The sequence below is a fragment of the Sus scrofa genome, chromosome 16 (genome assembly GCF_054392235.1).
Source record: "Sus scrofa isolate SSC_HxYL_T2T_F1_AM1 chromosome 16, Sscrofa_HxYL_maternal_Yorkshire_Landrace_v2.0, whole genome shotgun sequence".
NCBI lineage: Eukaryota > Metazoa > Chordata > Mammalia > Artiodactyla > Suidae > Sus > Sus scrofa.
The window spans coordinates 57,965,920-57,988,309 of NC_139398.1; the positions used below are offsets into that span (position 1 = coordinate 57,965,920).

At 38.5% G+C, this 22,390-nt stretch overlaps 1 protein-coding gene across 3 annotated transcripts in view; it reads left to right on the forward strand.

Moving 5' to 3' along the window:
* The window catches only part of LOC146395592 (uncharacterized), a 795,612-nt gene that overhangs the window by 463,401 nt on the left and 309,821 nt on the right, over window positions 1-22,390 (forward strand). For all 3 annotated transcript variants that reach the window (XR_014831460.1, XR_014831461.1, XM_085002420.1), the window contains one exon: window positions 19,998-20,134. The gene's annotated coding sequence lies outside the window, so the exon portion shown is untranslated. The remainder of the gene's footprint in view (window positions 1-19,997; window positions 20,135-22,390) is intronic.

A 22,390-nucleotide genomic window follows, 5' to 3' on the forward strand; every position in this document is an offset into this window, starting at 1 on the left:
GCCTGGTTCTCAGATTTGTCTTTCCTCAGTTATCAGAAATGAGTCCTTTCTATGCTGCCAGTAAGACCCTCTAACGTTCACATTTTGTCTTTGCTGGGGATTAATCTTCCTCAGCATGTTGCTGCATTCGTCCTAATGCATTGATAGAACCAAAGCAGCCATTCAGCTTCATAACCTTCATGATTTCTACTGCCCCCCCCCATGCTTTTCAGACTCTCCTCAGATATTTCATCAAACAGTGCATGCTTTTTAGCTGGCATCTCATTCTGGTTTGCCACTGGTAATAGCATTAACAACTGCACCAATCCACACACTAGGGGCTCCTAGTACTTAGCCTTCCACTCATGATGGGGTTCTCACTGGCAGCTGAATGGCAGATAATCAGGCTCAAAAATCCCATCTTACAGGATGGACCCATGACCACTCTCAGTATCAACTCTCTTTTGTCAATTCCCCAGAAAAAAAGACTAAAGTAGAGATTTGTGTACAAGAAGTTTTGGGGGGAAATGAGAGAATCAAGAGTGTGAGAAGAAGAAATTGAACTCCAATGTGGTTGCAACAGAGGCCTTAGAAGTTCTCTCTAGGATCTGTGGCACTGGGATGGTGCTTCAGGGATTTTCCGGATTGAGGCAAGGAAGCCAAGGAATGCTGGCTGTCTCCAAGGAGGGTATGTTAACTTGCCTGAGGAAGCTCCCTTTGTCTGCAAGCAAATATTGAGACCCAGCTACAAGCCATCCGTGGCCAGTCCTCCTGGCAGATGAGGAAATTAGCACTTTGGTCCTGAAGGGGGCATCTGAGTGGTACTGGACAGTATCCACCATATCGTGATCCAACTGTAAAGATCTCAGTGAATGCTACTGCAACTTTAGTCTCCTGCTGTGTTTCAAAATCAGAACATTTATTTTAAAAAACAGCACAAGACAAAGAACCAGAAATTTAAAGGAGCAAGAAAATATCCCGCTGGGGCAAGATAAGCAAAATCTTTGTTCAGAGGTTGATCAGATTTCTTCTGGTTTATCTAAGAATTAGCATAGGCTTTTGAAAGGAAAGTATGCATTTGAAACATTAAATACACTCCCCGGCTCCCCATAGGCTCTGAGGGTAATGGCTGGTAGGAAAGGCTGGAGCTTTGGGAGGCTTAATTGGTACACTCCCCCAGTTATTCTTCAGCAGAAGTTCCAGTTATACTGGTCAAAGATAGAAAGTTTCTATGAATGATGAAATCTTCTTTTTCTTTCATTTCTGCTTTCTCCTTTGGTTCCCCCTGCTTTATAAACATTTATCTCTGTGAGAGTCTGTGAAGATGATCTCAAGTTTCCTAGCACATTTTATATAATCCACTAGAGATTGGGGCTAGTCCAGGGTGTCCATGATTTTTTTCCCCTAGAATGGACACAGAAAAATTAAGAAACTATTGTCAGTGGAGTTCCCATTGTGGCTCAGCAGGTTAAGAATCTGACTAGTATCCATGATGATGTGGGTTTGATCCCTGGCCTTGCTCATTGGGTTAAGGATCTGGTATTGCTGTGACCTGTGGTATAGATCACAGACATGCTCGGATCCTGCATTGCTGTGGCTGTGGTGTAGGCTGGCAGCTGCTTTGGAATTTCCATATGCTTAAAAAAAAAAAAAAAAAAAAAAAAGGAAAGAGAAGAAACTATTGTCAAGAAACTGTAAGAAAACAGATGATTAAGGAAGTTGAGAACTTGTATTTTAGTAATATTTTAACCCTTTATAAAAGTTCAGGGAACATGATATATAACCACAGGGAGAGAACTCTATTGAACACTCAGCAACTTATCTTGGGGTCTATCAACCAAATGTTGGTTAAATGCTTCTTTTACCAAATTCTTGAAGATTTGAGGGCAAAATCTGAATTACATCTCCATGGCTTTAAAACCTGGGAGAGAAAATCCTCTAAGACATTATATGAATGCAGAAGCAACTGAAGTCCTACAGATAATGTATATTGTGCTAAGAAGAAAACACTTAGATGCAGAGCTGAGGCAGGTTATTTCTTTTACACTCACACACACACACACAGAGACACACATATTCTCCAGAATCAATTGAAAGGTTGACAGCTCAACCATTGACACCCCTAAAACTCTAAAATATATTTAAAGTCATTAAAATAATTACTCTTCTTGGCACAATGTAATGTGCTCAGTCTCTGATAGCGTAGATCTCAATGTTAAAGTTCCTTGGCCTTTATTAATTAAACACTGAATACTCAATGAAACAAAAACCCAAAGACAGTAAACCAGGGGTTATAAACTGCCATTCCATCCATTATGTCTTTTTTTTTTTTTTTTTTGTCCTCTAGTATCTATTAATATTCTGAAAAATCAGAAACCCCAGCAACATTGGGCTTGCCTGTGTGGAGCAGGGCCTCACTATTTCTTTCCAACTCTCTTCCATATGTCCTTTTCACCCCATTGAGACACTTGAATGCAACCCTGGGAAAAAGTATCAAAACTGCTAACCAGGCCATTAGTAAATGAAGGTTGCAAGAAGTTCAGGATGAATTATGTCATTGCTTACCTAACCCTAAGGATGTGACCAGGAAAAATAACTAAATAAAAACCTTGTTGTACAAGGCCTTTTATGTAAATAAACTAATTTTATCAATTATCCATTACATGCATTTAATAAATTAGACAATATGTTCAGCTAATGAGACAATGCCCTCTAGACACACATGTTGTATATGTTGTCACTTAATGACATAAACAAGCTGTAGAACAAGAAAAAAAAAACCAAAAAGCATAATTGGCATTTTGTTCTAAGAAAATAAGATAGACAAAACATTCATAAACAATTACAAACAAGTTCCTTCAAGTTGTAAGATGATTAGTTGGGGCCAATGAACCACAAATACTAAGGGAACAGTCCACTTAGTAATTGAATTTGGAACACTCTTACTAACTTAGAACCAATTCCAAGAACTAGTAGTAGGAACAAGCACAATTAACATAAAACTAGAGAGCTGTGCTTAAGAAAAAGAACTCAGGGGAAACCCAGGCTCTGTAGGATTGTGAAAACTTTAAGGAATCCATGGGGTTAGAACATTCAAAGTAGGTGCTTTTGAAGGCCTGAGAACAGTTAAGCCATTGGTGTCATGTGTTACAGAGGTAGCATCAGATTGCTGGCAAGCTGACCTGGAATGAAGGAAGCAATTACCTCATGACATTTGCCACACCATATGGCAGGTGGAGATGTCTCAGGATGCAGTCCAACAGCTCCTGGGCACAGGAACTTCTAGTGAGCGACACTTGATACTTGAAGCTTGTGGAGTTCAAATTCCCATAAATGATTATATTATCCAGAAAAAAAAAAAAAGGCAAGACTACAACCTGAGAACTTTGCAAGAACCAAGCCAAGAAAGAAATGCTATTTAGAGTGAGAATGACCTAGAAGTTAGAGGCCCGGCTCAAACCATGGAAACATTGAGCAATGGATCAATACTTACTGATCTCAGATTGAAGTGGCCTAGGATGTGGGACCCAGTACAGATTGGTGCTCAATATTATTTATGTCTCTGTTATTATTTTCATCATAGTGAGCATGATTACTATTTATCATGAACTTATTATATACTAGGCATCGTGCTTTCTGCTTTTCCTACTTTAGGGTGTCTAATGAACATTTGCTGAGTGAATGGATGAGTTAATTCTTCAGCCATCCTGCAGGGATTACAGATGAGAAGTTAAGCATCTTACTCAAGCTGCCACTGCAAATAGGCAAAAAAAAGCTAAAAATCAATCCAGTTCTACCTCATTCTAAAACTCATGGGTTTTATACTCATAGTTTATGCAAAAATCCAAAGAAAGATTGAAGTTATGTCACCACTAACCACTTGAAAAATAGTATGAACGTGAAATAAAAAAGAGTAACTGAGAAGGCTCAGCAAAGAGAGTCTAAACAAGGGTTAGGGACGTGGAAGTATGGGAGAGGGTGCAGCCGGACAGAAGCTCAGTAAAATTGCCATTCTAGACTTGGCAAAGGTGTTCACCTTCTGACCTGAGATTTGCAGAATCTGTCTGTCATGGTCTGCCATAGGATGCTGGCTTCATATCTCTGGCTGCTGCTCCCTATAGGATATTCTACTTCTAAAATGGATAAGGTTGAGGGAATGAACGAGAGGCTTGTGCAGCACAACTGTGGTCCTAGGTGCAGGTTTTCCTTGATTCTGGAGGTCCATGTTTTTGAGGCTCCCAGAGTCTAGGGTTTGCATACGATTTCCTCTGACTTTATGCATTGAACAAGTGCACTGGAAGGAGTGGCCCAAGCATCCTGCCCTTTTGATCTCTGCTTCTATCCCAGTGGACTTTCGTCTGTAGCCAACCATGGGAATTATGAGCTGGGGAGGTGGGTACCCATTTGGCATGATGTCTGCAACTCATCACCATGATGTCTACAACCCATTCGACCCCTCGCTTGAAGAATTTTCAAACAGCTCTTCCAAGAATAACCTAGCAAATATATTTATTTTCCAGGAGTGGGGCCCCTATCTGTCCCAGCCAGACAGCATTTTGTCTCACCCTATGCCAGTAGACATCACTGCAAAGCATATAAATTAATATGTCAAGAAGCTAGGCCATTAGATGATTGAGTTGACCAGTGCTGTCTTCCTAATGTCATCTAGCATGGGACAAATGCAAGAAGAATTTGAAACTAAGCCAATGGACTTTGTTTGACAAATCCAGCTGGTTCTCAGTGATCCTGACTAATGAGGCATAGAAACTGCCTGAGAACAATGATAAATGTCTCAAGCTGTATTTAGTAAAGCACAGCACCTATAGGAGGGTTTTCACAAAGCCACAGAAAGGGTGTGTGTCCCTGGGTATAAAGTGGGACATCTAGACTGGATTTTGAACTTACGTTTCAAAAATCATACTAATATTAGTACTAAATTGCAGCAAACAGATGGAATTAACTCCAGAATACCAAGGAAGGCTTCCAGAATCCAATGGAAAGATTGTTACATCCATATAAATAGGTCAAGTAGGATCTTATGCATGTTATAGGGAGAGCTCTGAGATTATACGTATTTAATTTAACCTGTATAGAAACTGATAGAAACCATTTTTGGTAGAGGCTGTACTACTGTGGCATGGGCAAAACTATATGCCATGAGCCTCATGATACTTGAGGTAACTGACTCTTTGGAAAGAGGTCTAAGTTAGCCTCTCAACAATCCTGAATTCCATACAAGTGTTGATGGGGTTGTAGAGAAACTTTATTTTGCCTCTAGAATATCAACAAAGGAAAAGACAACATGTTAAAACAATTCCGGATTCAATTCCAAGCAAAAGAGCTTTCCACCTAATTTATCATGGAAATCTGTTGGAATTACTACCAACAAAACCAAGTGTCTTCTATTAAGTCGGTTCCAAAGGAACATACATTGTTTCTAAATTACCATGGCTTCCTCCACTCTTGTAACCTACTGTAATTTTTTCCACAAGGGTTATTAAGTAATTTTATTTGTCTAAAGCTGCCCAGAAAGTGTCCCTTCCAAATATTATTCTTTTAATTTTTTATTCAGAGTAGAATGTGTTGAATGATGCTCCATTGTTAGGCCAGCTTTCTTAATCCCATTAAATAATGTAATAATAAGGGATGGTTGCGGTGGCAGGAGGTGGAGGGCAGCAAGGACGTGGGAAAGATTTCCAGATACTCATAGTGGAAGTAGATCATTATGGCCTCTCCCAGAGAGACAGAATAACATACTGATGTTTACCTTGGCATTACCTAAAGTGACCCTCGATGGCCATCTAGGCCCTATAGCCTGTCACAGCGTCTGTGTCTTTGGATTTTAGACCTACCTCCCTCAAGTCACCATCCATACCTTTGCCTCTATGCTGGCTACCAGAAAGCTCAAGCTGGTCCAAATCCCATTTCAGAGCTTTAATACTTAACTCCTTAGATGCCATAGAATGACCCTTTTATTGGAGAGGGCATGCTGGCCCAAAGCCCCAACCATGTTTCTCATTCTATGCTTCCTCCCTTCTTGTCAAGCCTTCCATTTTCCTTATTTTACCTTTTCCTAAACTTGGACTTGCAGTATGAATATGGGAGTGCTGGAAATTCAGTCAGAAAAGCCTTCTGAAAGGTTATAAGCAATTAAGTGGTGTCTCTGCTCCTCATTTCCTATGCTCTGGCTTTCTAGGGGTCAGAGTAGCCAAGCATTTGGGGATTTGGCTACTGAAGGCAAGAATTATAGAAGATTTGACCTTGAAGTTTGGGAGGTGGGGTGAGAAGAAAGATGTGTCTTTGTTCTTTATGATGAATAATTGTTATTTAGTGCACAATGAAAAACACAGCCCTCTCTCTAGGTTTTCATACTGTAAGTTATTTTTAAACTATGGGTTTAGCTCATTATTGTGTCATGAAATAAAACAAATGTATTGATCCATGTCTGAAGTTTTTAAAATAATAGAATATATCAATGGTAAGAGTATGATCTTTCACATACACCTAGAAGAAATGAATGTGCACTGGATAATGATATAAAATATCTTAGTGTAAAGTGAGTTTAAAAAAAAAAGAGCCAATGTTCTACATCAATATACACATATTCAGAAACCTACAGTCACCAGGCAGATAACATAAATTTTTGCTCAGGCCAGGTATCAGTCAGAACAAGGCTGTGAGCACAGAAGTACTTGGAAGGAAATGTATAGCTATAAATATCTATATCAAAAATAAGAAATAATTCAAATGAATAATATAAACATTCACCTTAAGACAATGGAAAAAGAAGAGCAAACTAAACCTAAAACAAGTGGAAAGAAGGAAATAATAGAGTGAAAAATTATAAAATAGAAAATTACAAACAATAGAGAAAAATGACAAAATAAAAGTTGATTCTTTGAAAAGATCAGCAAAATTGAGAAAACTTTACCCATATTGACCAAAAGGCAGCATAGAGAGAAAACTCAAATTACTGAAGTCAGAAATGAATAAGATGACATTATTACTAACTTTACAGAAATAAAAATGATCCTAAAAGAATACAGTGACCGCCAGATGCCAATAAATTGTGTAATTTAAGTGTATTGAACAAATTCCTAGAAAAATACAATAAGCTAAGTTGTCTCAGGAAGAAATAAACAGTATGAATAGATTTATAACATGAGATTAAATGAGTAATCAAAAAACACCTCACAAAGAAACACCCAGGTGCAAGTAACTTTACTCGTGAATTCTACCAAAGAGTTTAAAAAATTATTAGTAATTATTCTCAAGTTTTCCAAAAAATAAAAGATGAAGAAACACTTTCTAAATCATTAGCTGATTCCATTATTACAGTGATATCAAAACTGAAGACATCACCAAAGGAAAAAAAAAAAATCTACAGACCAGTATCTCTTATAGATATAAACACAAATATCCTTACACACATGAAACATGACCAAATGGGATTTATCTCAGGCATGTAAGGTTTGTTTAACATCTGAAATCAATTGGTGTAATAAACTATATCAATAGAATACAGAGCAAAAGCAACATGGTCATCTCAATAGATGCAGAAAAAGCATTTGACAAAATCCAACACCCCTTAATGTAAAAAACATTCAACAGACTAGGAATAGAAGGACACTTCCTTATCAAATTATTAATGACATTTTACCCCCAAAAAACCCCCACAAATAACATTATATTTATTTTTCCTTGATATGTTCTTGTATATTAAAAAAAAAAAATGAAGGCATCCACAAAAAGAGTCTTTGGAGATAAGAAAGTTCATCAGGTTTTCAGGATACAAGATCAATATGTAAAAAAATCAGTTCTTTTTCTATATACTTGTGATCCAAAAATAAAATTAAAACAGTTCCATTTATAATAGCATCAAAAAGAATAATACTCAGGAATAAGTTTAACAAAAGTAGTACAAGACTTGTACATTGAAAACTTAGACTGTTGGAATAAAATTTAAAAGATGTAAGTAAATGGCAAGATATCTTGTGTCCATGGACTAGAAGAAAATATTATTAAAATGGCAGTACTCTCTACCTTGCCCTACATATTTGGTACATGTCTATTAAAATCCCAGCTAGCTTCTTTGCAGAAAATGACAAACTGATCCTAAAATTCATGATTATTCCAGGTACCCAAAATAACTAAAACACTCTTGGAAAAGAACTAAGTTGAAGGATTCACCCTCCATGATTTCAAAACTTACTGCAAAGCAAACGTAAGCAAGACCATATCCTAGTGATTAAGGATAGACCTATAGATCAATGGAATATAATTGAGAATCTGGAAATAAACCCTCACATTTACAGTAAATTGATTTTTAACAGGGTGCAAAAATAATTGGGGAATGGAGAATTTTTTCAACAAATAGTATGAGGACAACTAGATATTCACATAAAAAAAAAGAAGTTGGACTCCTTCCTTACACTATATGCAGAAATTAACTTAAAATGGATCAAAAGTCTAAATGTAAGTCAAAACTATAAACTGTTAGAAGAAACAGTTTCTTCTAACATGGAGGAAATTTTTCATGAACAGTGTCTTTTTAGATATGGTACCAAAAGCAAAAATAAAATAGAAAATAGTTTAATTGGATTTCATCAGAATTAAAAACTTTGTGCTTTGAGGATCACCATAAAGTAGAGAGACAGAATGGGAGAAGATATTTTAAATCATAAATCTAACAAAGGTCTTCTATCCAGAACATATAAAGAACTCTGACAACTCAATAATGCAAAGATTAAAAACAGGCCAAGAATCTGAATAGGACTTTACCCAAAGAATGTATACAAATGCCTTAACACACGAGAAGGTGCTCAACATCATTTCCTTTAGGGAGATGAAAACCAAACCATAAGATGCCACTTGATACCTGCTAGAATGACTATAATCAAAAAGACAGTTAATAACAAGTGTTGGTAAGGGTGTAGAGAAATTGAAAACCTCAGACACTGCCAGTGGAATTTTAAAATGCTGTAGCCACTTTGGAAAATAGAACAGTCTGACAGTTTCTTAAAAGGTTAACCATGAAATTGCTATTTGACCCAACAATTCTACTCCTGTATATATGCCACATGTTCACACAAAACTAATGCACAAATAGTTGTTGCTATGTTATTAATAATATCCCAAAGGTGTAAACAACCCAAATATGGATAAGTAAACTGATGATGGATAAAATCTATATCCATATAAGGGAATATTATTCAGCCACAAATAGAAATGAAATACTGATACATAATGGCATTCTGAACAGACCTTGAAAAATTAGGCTAAGTGAAGAATGCTAGACCCAAAAGACCACAAACTGTATGTTTCCTTTTATGTGAAATATCCAGAATAAATATATTCATAGACACAGAGGTAGATTAGTTAGTTCCCTAGGTCTGAAGGGAATGGGGGTATTGAGGAGTGATGGCCAAAGGGTATAAGGTTTCTTTTTTGGGTGATGAAAATGTTCTAAAATCGATTGTGGTAATGGCCACACAACTCTAAATATACTAAAATCATTGGATTGTATACTTTAAATGGATGTGTTGTATAGTAAGTGAATTAACTCTCAAAGACACTGTTAACAAAATAAAATTCATAAAAACCTGCCTATATCTTTCTACTCCAAATTCTGGCTGTCTACCCTAGAGAAGCACTTACATGTTTACCATGACTAGAGTACAAGCATATTCATTTTTTAATGTTTTTAAAGGCTATCAATGGGAAGTATAAATAATTTGTGGTAAATCCGTACTACACTGTCACTGAAGAATAAGATCAATATTTCCATATTAATTCAGGTAAATCTACATTATTAAGCAAGAAACGCAAGTTTTCAAAAAACATGGAAAGCATGATTCCATATGCACATACTGTATATATTTAAATTCACAGACAAAGGACTGATGAACATGTATCAAACTATTAGCAGTAATTTTTTCAGCAGTGAGAAAGTCAGTAGGTGGATGGGGAATAGCCCTGGGGTATCTTCTGAGGGAACCTTTACATTTCACTGTTTAAACCTCTATTTTGTTTGTATCATTTCAATAACTAAGTATGTATGCATGGCCAGTATAACATAAAAACAAACAGAAACTGTACAAATGGATGTTACATATGGACGAGTCCCAAGGCATTTCACACCATCAAATTGTTGTAACAGTCTTGCTGAGCAGAATAAACTGTACCATCGGTGCAGGGTTCACATGTTGCTTTGTTAGAGCAAAATTATGTTCTATGTGATATTTACTTTGGTAAGACAAGGGAGATGGCATGCTTTGACAAATGTTCTGTCTAGTGCATGTTCAGGCTTCTGTGTCTGCGTGTCCCTCTGCCTGGAATGCTTTTCTTACAAATGTCCACATTTAGTCTTCCCACTTCTTTAGATCTTTGCTCAAATATTTCCTTCTCAGCCAAGTCTTGCTTGCCTTCCCTACTTTGAACTTTAATACTCAACTCATCCGCCATCCCTCCCCATTGCTCCTCCCTGTTTTATTTCCCTCCATGGCCTTTTCAAGCCATCTGACACCCCAGAATGTCACGTACTTACCTGTTCAAGGTCCATCTCGTCTCACTGCAAGTTAAACCTATGAAGATAGGCACATTTGTCAAATGTTTCATAGCTGGATCTAGAATGATATCTGACACATAGGATGTACTCAATTAGCTGGTCAAACTAGTGAAAGAACAATTTAATAACTGCATTCAAATAAAGGAGACTGTGATTGTGGGAGCTGTTGGCACAGCTGAGATGGAAAAGGGTTCCCTCTCTGAATTCTCATCACCAAGTTTTGTCCACTGAGTGAAATAATTTAAAAACTGAATGTGGATGGCAGCAGGAAGGTTTCCAAAATTTCTTCCATTGGTTGAAAGCTTTTGCCCTCAATCACTCACTGTTCATCACTGAGACTCACAAAGAGGGGGAAATTGGAGCAGAAATGACATATTCCTCCCTCCGTATTTCTAGTCAAGCTGAACCAATCACAGAATCACAGATAAATCTGAAATTTCTTTGGGAACATGAGAGTTCAGGCGTTTTCAAGCTTGACTTCTAGGTCGTTAGAGCATTGTATCGCCCATCGGAATTTGGAATTGAGATTAACATAACTTTGTTTCCGTACTAAGCTGATTTTTCTATTCATCCGTTAATGTTTCCTTCTTAATGAGTCCTTATTTAAATCCGCATTTCTTTTTCTTCGTTATTCCTGGGTATGTCTGAATAGGAAAATACTTCCTTCAGCTGACAAGTCCAACAAACCAAGATAAAACATGAAGAGTAGGTTCTTAGTTTTCATTTGTAGGTGAGCACACTAAGCTTGAAGGCAGAAAGTGTTAAGCTGTTTACTAAAGCATGTTGTATTTTTTCCCTTAGTGATGGCCACACTTGTAGCATATGGAAGTTCCCCAGCTAGGGGTTGAATTGGAGCTGGAGCTGCAGTTATGGCCTACACCATAGCCACAGCAACACCAGATCCAAGCCGCATCTGTGACCTACACTGCAGCTTGTGGCAATGCCAAATCCTTAACCCCCACTAAGTGAGGCCAAGGATAGAACCCACATTCTCACAGAGATTATGTCGGGTCTCCAACCTGCTGAGCCACAGTTGGAACTCCTGAATGTCGTGTTTTTTTATTTTAGTTCCTTTTCCAAAAGAGGGCTATCTGAATATGTAGGGCAAAACCAGTTTTGGAAGACCAAACACTGAGAAAAAGGAGGAGATTAAAGAGCATTAGCAGCAAAAACACCTAAATGGAGAGCACCCATGGGTAGGATATGAGCTGTTTATTAATTAAGAGTTGGAAAAAGCAATTTCTGCCCTATAGTTCGACAAGGATTTAAAAGCAGCAGAAAAGAACCAGAGTCCTAGTCCTAAAGCCATGAGGCACCATTTAGTCCTAGACATTTCTTCAGCCTCTTCCAAGGTGCATGGGATATAGGTATTCCAAAATGGATGAAATCTATCTTGTCACTGTTTAAACTACCCTCGCCTCCCACCCCAAACCCTGGAAGGAAACTCTCTGAATTCTCTTACAAAGACCAACTCTTCTCCTTTTACAGGCCTCTGCTCTTCAAACCTCATCAGCATCTCTCTTGTTTCCATTTAAATTGAATGCCTCCTCTTGAGTACTTGGAGTAAAGAGAAAGACTGCCCCTTCTTGGGAAAAGTTGAAGTGTCCCACGGTTCCCCAGCAACTTAGGGATTCACATGGTGTGCTTTACAGTGAGGTGCAAAACCCAGTGTTTTGTAAACACTTCTGAGAACTATTATAAAGTATGAAGGCTTCTCTGCCAATCAGATCCAGAGCTGAGCTGAGCACTCCTTGCCCTATCCTAACAGACCTGTTGCCTGCAGGTCTAGCTGTTAAAATAATAGAGCAATGCTCCCAAACAGGTTGGGTGGTGAACATGGGCCCTGTGACTCACCTTTACCTTAGTTCTAACAGACAGCCTTTGGAAATGAGGCTGGTTAGGGTCTGCTGGGTGGATCCCTTATACAGCTCTGTCCTGTCTGATTGCTCCAGTCTTGAGTCCTGGGTGGCTAGGTGGAAGGGGGGTGCGGCAGATCAGGAATGTGGCGTGAGTACAGAAGCAGTGATTTCCAAAGTCCTTGGTCAGCAGTTTGGAGCCTAATATCTCCTTTACTCCGAGTTTCATGAAGGCAAACCACATCAAGCTTGGGGAGGTTACCTGTTGTTTGGTCTGGTCTTTACCCTTTGGATTTTGTACAGATTTGAATACAATAAATAAGACATCAGCATTTTTCTTACACCCCATCTCATCCTATTCCTGATATTAGCAGATGCCATTGTGCTGCTGAATAGAAGAAATATGCCACTCATGTCCATATTCCCTATGTACATAATTTTACTTCTACAAAGTAGTGATTATCTCAAAAAGACAATGATGAAATATTAATAATGATGAAATTATGAGTTTGACACTACCGATGGCAATATAAAGATTATTAATTTTTTTCTCTTACTGAAGTGGTTTGAACTGCATTCCTTGTCTAAGGCCTTGGAAATAATTAAAATTCTTTGACTATACAAGTGTCTCATGAAATGTGGTAATGAGATTGTTTTCTGATATGCAAAAGTGTCCCAACACGGTTTCTAATTGCATGCTGCACAGCCCCAACCAATTATCATACAAAATGCAACCATTTCTCTTTGTCTATCACTAGCGCCTGAATAGACAGCATTAGACCCAACTGCATAATTCTGGCCTCATTTTCATGTCTGATACTATAGTAATGTTGTGAGGCATTTACTTAGCAACAGGGGTAAATGTTTGTTTTAAATATGATTTCCTTTCTTCAGCCTCTTTGGAAATAGGCCTAAATTAAGAAGCACGCCTTCAGTTTCTTCAGAAGAGTGAGCATGTGTTTGCACACACACCTCAGCTTGTTTTTCCTTCTTCCCTCTGGTGATTGTGATGAGGTGAGGGTTTGTGCTAGCAGAATTCCAAAGTGTGGACAACTTGTGCTGCACTTTTATTAATACAAGAAGGAAAATATGACCAAAATCTTGTAGAAAATCAAAGCTCGGTCTGCTTCAGCCTTGTGTGAGTTTGCTGAGGATGCCGTAACAAAGAACCACAAAATGGGTGGCTGCAGCAACAGAAGCTTATTGTCTCACAGTTCTGGAGGCTAGATGTCTGAGATTAACGTGTTGGCAGGGTTGGTTCCTTCTGAGATTCTGAAGGTAAATCTGTTCCATTCTTCTCTCCTAGCTTCAGGTGGTTTGCTGGCAATCTTGCTATTCCTTGGCTTGAAAATCTTTGCCTTCATCTTCATATGGCACCCTCTGTGTGTTTGTGGGTATGTGTGTGTGTTTCCAAATTTCTCCTTTAAGGCACTAGTCATATTGGATTAGGAGCCCACCCTACTCCAGTATGACCTCATCATAACTAATTACATCTGCAACAGCCATATTTTCAAATAAGGTCCCATTCTAAGATCCTGAGGATTAGGATTTCAACATATGAATTTGTGGGGGAACACAATTCAATTACCCATTACAAGCTTCACATAAATAACAGACTATAATTCAATGAATATATATTGAATTGTAAGTTCATTTTTTAAGAGTACTGTGACATTTGCTTTTCAACTTTTAGTAATTCCTTCAGGACTCTTGTGTCCTCTTTAACCAAGCAGTAAAAAAAGAGTTATAATTTGCAGCAGAGGTCTCTCTGTCTACCGAATTTTGGTCCAGGCTTTTCCAGTACAAGATTGTAACATCTTATTACCGAGTTCCCCTCACTCCATTTACTGTTTCCTTTACCACTTCTATTGTTTTTGATAAACACATGAGAGTATGTACTTCAATAAAGGGGTACAGCCCTGATTGGGAGTCTAGCTCTGTCACAGGGTATGCATTAAACCGAGCCCAGAGACCTTGCAAGATTTGCACATCCTTATAAGATATTAAGTTAGAGACTTAAACTTCAGTGCCCATAAGCTGTATTCTAGACCCTAAAGAATACTGTAACAGGATACTAGGTTGAAATAGTTATAGGAAATATCACATTGAAAGACATGGCTGATCAGAACCTTATTATTACAAGATAGCCAGTTTAGAGAAATCAGGAATTAGGGCTAGAGCTGCACAAGAGGTGGTAGGAAAGGAACATGTATTTGTGGGAATATGAGAGAGAGGTGCAGTCTAGCAGGGAAAATATTGTAGAGGCTTGATAGTGGATGCCAGGTGGCATGCCAAGCTGGCACAGCCCTGGGGAGGCCCAACTTGGAGGCACAGAGATGGATGGTAAAGCTTGGCCTTGGAAAATTCAGGAGCAGATGGCGATCAGAAACACAGGCAAGCAGTTGAAATTTGAGAAGGCAGACCCAAGCCACAATGTTTCTGGTAGGAGTTTTCTCCCAAATGTGGAGGAGACCCTCCTCGACGCTCTGTCACTCCTCAGCTGTTGGAGGCATTGCTCTTTCTCTGTTGGAGTCCTGTTGTGGAGGTAATGCTCTAATTCTCCCAAATTCTCCTGCCTGCTATTTGTTCACTATCCCAAATTCTCCTGCCTACTTTATGTTTCAAGGAGGGAAAGATGATTGTAACTGGGGCAGATTCAGTAATGCAGTGGGGACAGATGTCTGATGGCAGTGGGCTGAGGAGAGAGTGGGCGATAAGAACTAGAAAGTCCTGCTGTGGTGGACGGCAGATAAGTCAGTGGGTCCTGACCTTTCACCACTCACACTCACTCTGAAGTTGTTTCACTTGTATCCTTCTCTCTCAATATCATCGGTACATTGATGACTCCTCAGTTTGTGTCTCTAAGCCTGATTTCTCTACAAAGCATCAGATTTGTATTTCCAACTGCTTACTTGAGCTCTCTTCTGGTCGGTCTCCAACAGATCCAGTCCTCTGCAAAGTAGCCAGAGGGGTTTTCTAAAACTGTAAAGCAAATCATGCCGTGTTCTTATTTAAAGCTTTTCAGTGGCTTCCTCAAATACTTAGAATAAAATCCAAATTCCTTTTTATGGCCCTGAAGGCCCTGCATAATCTTCCTCCCTAATCTCACTTTCTACCATTTTCCTGTTCTTTTACGCTGTTGAATGACCAGCTCTGATTGTAAGTTTGTAGTTCATTTTACCTGAAACAATCATCCATCAGATCTTCTCCTGGCCTCCTCTTCATTGTTCAATTCCAAGTGGATAGATCACGGCTTCCTCAGTGGCCTTTCCCAGACACACAATCCAAAGAAGCATAGTTCATCCACGCACCCAGGTGCTCTTTCCCATAATACTGGTTAACTTGTTTCAGAGTAGGTGTTCTAGCTCTTTGTTTATATCTATATTGCCTGTTTCTACTCCCAACCTCCCATCACCAAACAGACCATAACTGAAGGAGGATAGAGAACATGGAGGTTTCTAGGGGTTTTTGTTTGTTTGTTTTGTTAGTTTAGCTCAGCATGGCATTTCCAGTACTCAAGATTGTATCTAGTACATAAATGTTCAGGGACATTTTATTGAATAAGTGACCAGAAATACATCCAGAATCCAACCATTTCTTACCACCTTCACTGCTTCTGCTCTGATACAAGCCACCAACTTCTCTTGCCTCAATTCCTGAAATAGCTTCCCAATTGGTTTCCCCTCTGCTTTTGTCTTCCTCAGTCTATTCCCAACGCAGCAGTCAGAATGAACTTATTAAATTTAATAAGGAGATAAACATTTCTCTGCTCAAAATCCTCCAGTGACTTCTCATCTCAGAGTAAAAGCCGAAGTCCCTGCCATATCCTGATCCTTGCTACCTCTGATTTCTTTACCTATGACTCTCTCCCTACCTCTGTACTCCATCTATAGTGACCTCTTTGACATTCCCTGAAGACTGGCTTCAGAAATCTTGCACTTGCTTTTCCCTCTAAGTACAGTTTTCTTCTCCAGACATCCACATGGCTTGCTATTCTCTTGCACTTCCTTCAAATCTTAACTAAAATGTCATTTTATCATCAAGATCCTTGCAGGCTACCATAATATAAATATTACATGTAATTCATATGTATCATGTATTTTAATGTATAAATATAAAAATATGTTCAACATAGGCTTAGCTTTTAAAAATGCATCAGTAGAGGTTCAAACATTTAGCTCGATTTGATCTTTAGCAAAAATCCTGATATCATTTAAGCAGTAAAAATTATGCTACTTCAGCCCACAAATAATGAGTTCTGACTATTCATGATATTGACAGTATTCTGAGATATAACTCTTGCAAAAAACCCTTGAAATCATTGAAATGGTGTTTACTGACATTATCAGGATCGCGGAGAAATGACTTTTCACTTTCTGTATTTAAAAGACTCTTATGACAAATTTCCCCTTGGCTTCCTCACACTTTAATGGGGGAAAAAAATCAAGGTTTTAATACAAGATGCCTATTTATTTGCTCATTGGACCAAAAAGATATATGCTCACTGGCTAGAACATAGTAATAATATGTATAATAGCGTTCTAGCACTCAAGTACTTTAATCTCTTTTAATGTCCACTGCAACATATATAAATAGTGCCCTTTGGTACGGATCCAAACATACTTATCTCATGAATTATATTTAACTCCTTGATAACTGTTGTGAAATGTTCTCTTCCTATACCATGACTTTTTGACATTAACATAATAAAAATACATTAATCACTTTTCCTTCATATATGCTCCACATATGCTAAGACATGATTCAAATTCAATACATCAGTGATTTTGGCCAAATATGAATCAGAATGTATGCTATAAACTATAGAAGCTCTTCAACATTTTATGCTGTGATATTATTAGTATTTTATTATCAATGCTATAGCTTCTGAAACTGTCAAACTGTCTCTACATTATCTGGAATCACTAGAGGTTATGGATCATGCTTAAAGAAGCAGTGTAAACTTTGATGGGGCATCAATAAAGCTGTCTTAAAGATTATTTTTAAAATAGGAGTTCCCATCATGGCACAGCACAAGCAAATCAGACTAGAACCTATGAGGTTGCAGATTTTATCTCAAGCCTTGCTCAGTGGGTTAAGGATCTGGCATTGCCATGAGCTGTGGTGTAGGTCACAGACATGGCTCAGATCTGGTGTTGCTGTGGCTGTGGCATAGGCCAGAGGCTACAGCTCTGATTAGACTTCTAGCCTGGGAACCTCTATGTGCCGCAGGTGCAGCTTTAAAAAAAAAAAAAAAAAGACAAAAAAATTATTGTTAAAATATATTTATGTATACTCAACATATTCCATATTCAAACTACCATATGATCCAGGAATCCCAGTCTTGGGCATATATCTGGACAAAACTTTCCTTGAAAAAGACACATACACCTATATGTTCATTGCAGCATTATTCACAATAGCCAAGACATGGAAACAACCTAAATGTCCATCGACAAATGAATGGATTAAGATGTGGTATATATATACAACAGAATACTACTCAGCCATAAAAAGAACAAAATAATGCCATTTGCAGCAACATGTATGGAACTAGAGACTCTCATACTAAGTGAAGTTAAGTCAGAAAGAGAAAGACAAATACCATATGATATCACTTGTATCTATAATCTAATATATGGCACAAATGAACCTTTCCACAGAAAAGAAACTCATAGACTTGAAGAACAGACTTGTGGTTGCCAAGTGGGAGAGGAAAGGAGTGGGATGGACCGGGAATCTGGGGTTAATAGATGCAAACTATTGCATTTGGAGTGGAAAAGCAGTGAGATCCTACTGTATAGCACAGGGAACTTTATCTGGTCACCTGTGATGGAGCATGATGGAGATAATGTATGTATGTATGACTAGGTCACTTTGCTGTAGGTAGAAATTGACAGAACACTATATAATGGAAAAAATAAAAATCATAAAATAAAAAAATGTAAAAAAATAAAATAAAATGTATTTAAAGAAAATGTAGTGCAGATGAGGCAACAAAGATTAATGGTATGACAAGGGAAATAGAAAGCATGTTCTTTTATACAAACTCATTCTTCCAGTCAAATTCGCCAAGGCAAGAAGTAACATCAATAGCAACCAGATTCCTATAACCAGGTGACCCTACTTTTCCCACTCTGTCCTGCATAAGAAATAAAGGAGCCAAGCTCACTCAGGTCCATGGTCCCAGTCTTTCCTTGCTTGGGCTTCCTATTAGAACACAGTACATTACTCTTCTTTTCTACTGCTGTTAGTCCCCCCACATGGAAACTCTTGCACAGTGGTTTATACATTCAGGAGCGCCAGAGACAGAGTCGGCCCCCTTCCCCGCTGCCCCTGCCCCTGGCAATTCATATATTGAAATCCAATCTCCCATGTGAATGATATTTGGAAATGGGGCCTTTGGAGTGATTACGTCATGAGAATGTACCCCTCATGAATGGTATTAGTTCCATTATAAAAGGACCCTAGAGAGCTCCTTGCCCCCTTCTACCATGTAAGAACACAGCAAGAAGATGGCCATTTATGAACTGAAAAGTAAGCTCTCACCAGACACCAAATCTGCATTTGAAGCCTTGATCTTAGACTTCTAGCCTCCACAACTGTTGATTTTAAGCCATGCAATCTATATTGCTATAGCAGCCTGAACTAAGGCAGGGAGGGAACAGTTTGAGCTGAGTGGGACACTGCATTTTCATGCTACGCTAGTCTCTGGCTGTGTGTCTATTCACGGCTGGCCATCCTCATCCGACATCCTGGTGCAGAGTACAGCACTCAGCACATTAATACAGTAATGATTTAACAGGATCCTTGACTTTTGAAGTGTTTTCACGTTCATTATTTCATTTGGGTGTGGCTAACCTGCCCTGCCAAAGCCATGGAAATTTTCCCCCTGAGTAGAAAGCAGCTTATCAAAAGCATGACTCAGTCACAATACCTCCTCCCCTTGAAGAGGAACACGTACATAATGGTCTCTGCAACAGCCCAAAGAAAATGATAGCTTTCTACCACCATATTCTGTCCACAAAATCTAATTTCTGTGAAAAGACGGAGACTTTATTAAGAAATGGGTCAGGATGAAAATGAAGGTTAGGTCATTAAGAAAGGGAGAAAACAGATCTCTCATAACATGGGTGCAGCTCAGAAATATTTGACTCATCCAAGTAATAAGATTTGCTGACATAGGCTGCAGGCTCCTTAACTTCCATGGAAACTTTCAAGTGTCATACTCCACTGAGAAGACAAATTCCTCCAGTTTAGACTTGTAGCTTGTAAGATTCTTATGTCATCTTGGCTTCTAGAAGCTAAAATCTTTTATCATATTGATGGACTCTGTAAGATATCACTGAACTTAAGAAGTTGAAGTGATGTTTAAGGACACCTGCACTTAGGCCCCTGAGACATCCAGGTACTAGAAGTGGGTTAGGCTTCCTCTTTCTTTTATAGGTATTATTAGTGATGGGGCAAAAGCTGTCTCCCTTGCTTCCTTCTTCCCTCCCACCCGCCCTCCTTTCCTTTCTTCCTTCTTTCCTTCTTTACATTTTTCCCTTCCTTCCTCCCACCCTCACACTGTCTCTCCGCTCTTCTCTCCACAGCTATTTAGCACCTACCACGTGGCAAGCTTGTCGCTACACTTCAGAGATCCTAAGACAATTTGTGCATCACTTTGCCTGCTTTAAAGATGCTCATAAACTAACAAAGAGGCATTTGTTCCAGGTGCTGTCAAGTCAAGGTGAGTCTTCTCTTGCCATTATCTTCCTTTTTGTTACATTAATACACCTCTGCTTCTTTAAGGAAGATTTAAATATCTGTGAAACCCTATCTTATCTCACATTCTCAGGGCAAAAAGCCACAAATTCGAATAAATATGTTACAGTTAGTGAACACCAAATATACTTAGTTAATATATTCCTGTTAATTTGAGCCCCCAGGTGGAGTGTGGTTTCTTCATATTTACAAAAACTTGAGTTGTCAATGAAACATGAGTGTTTGTGCAGTGATTCAAGCTACTAACAGGGTTACTGAATATAGGAAAATACTCCCTACAAGATAGACTCTAGAGAAACATCAGTCCCTGGCTCTGTGATCATTGTAACAACCTTAAGTTACTTTTCCTTAAGTGTCATTTAGGCAGACTAAACAATAAAGGAACAGATTTGGCATACCATTTTCATCAAACTCTTCAAAATTTGAGACATTTGAAGAAACAAATTCAGGACTTCTTTTTCCTTAAGTAATGTGAATTCATTTACCTGAACCCCTTCCCTCAATTCACATAATATAACATTGCTAAAAATGTGTTGAGATAGCAGGAAATTTAAGAACAGTTCTCCAGTGGCAGATAACCACTGAAAAGCAGAGCATAAGCCCATGAGGCACAGCTGAGGCTTCCTTTGGCAGTTGACCCCAGGTGGGAAATCTGGGGTTAGGACTTTCCTGAGTCAAGTACCCCAAGAGCTTTTAGTTTAAGATCCTCAGGGTAACAGAATAAATGCTTAAGCCCATGAGGAGAGACCTGGAAACTTTAAAGGACTGTTCCTGAGTAAAAAGCAAGATTGAACATGCTGTTCCCGGTGGTGACACAGGAAGGCAACAGGGAAATTTATCTGTCTCTGCCTGAGTTCCTGGGAGGTTTAAAATTTGGGTCTGTCCCATACTTAAATGTGGGGTTAGAGTTTATACTATCCTCAAAGTTCTTAAGGTTTAAGAATCCTCACGAGAAAGGAACACCAATGTGCCCCTGTACCAATGATGATTCTGGGGTACTTGTCAGACACAGAGATCCCCTCCTCTCCAAAGTACATGGCTCCATGACCCCACCCAAAATGGCCTCAAGTTCAACATTTACAAGTAAATAATCCAAGGTAGGTGACAAACCCTAGACGTAACAGGTAGCAGCTTTAGAATATCACTGTTTTCATATTATATCACATTCTCACAGAGAAAATAAAATTGTGTTCAAATAAGTAAAGGTGGAGTTCCCGTCGTGGCGGAGTGGTTAAAGAATCCGACTAGGAACCATGAGGTTGCCGGTTCAATCCCTGCCCTTGCTCAGTGGGTTAATGATCCGGCGTTGTCGTGAGCTGTGGTGTAGTTTGCAGACAGACGCGGCTCGGATCCCGCGTTGCTGTGGCTCTGGCATAGGCTGGTGGCTACAGCTCCGATTCAACCCCTAGCCTGGGAACCTCCATATGCCGTGGGAGCGGCCCAAGAAATGGCAAAAAGACAAAAATAAATAAATAAATAAATAAAATGAAACAAATAATTAAAGGTAATGAAAAGAATCAAAACTATAAGAAATACACAAGAAAGAAATACCAAGCAGATTAAAATAAATCAAATAGAACTTTTAAAATTAAGCAATAACCAAATGGCTTATGGAGGGTATGAGAAACAGCTGAAGCAAAAATATTGAACTAGAAGGCAGATCTGAGAAAATTGCGTAAAATGCATTTGAGGAAGATAAATTAAAAATATGAAGGAGAGATTCAGTGGCATGGGGGACAATGAGAAGGTCTAATATATGTAGTAAAAGTTCAAAAGGGAAAAGAAAAAGAATAATGAAAAGTCAAATAGTAACAAGAAGATGGCTGAGAATTTTATAAAACTGATGAAAAGTATGAATCCTTAAGTCCAAGAATAAAAAGTTTTAAGTAAGATAAATAGAGGAAAAACTTAGTGACAATAGATTCCTCATGGTAACAATAGAGGCCAGGGTACAATTGGATAATATCTTCATATTACCAAGAAAAACAGCTGTCAATCTAGAATTATAAATTAGACAAACTATCAGTCAAGAGTGAAAGCATAATAAAGACAATTTTAGACAAAAAGACATAGAGACTACCATCCACATACCTTCACTAAAGCAATTATTAAAATATTTACCTTAGAAAAAGTGAAAATTGGTTCCAGAAGAAAAAGAGAGTTTCTGAAAGCAGTAGTGGGCAAAGCAGTTGGCAAGCTAGGGTAAATCTGAACACATGTT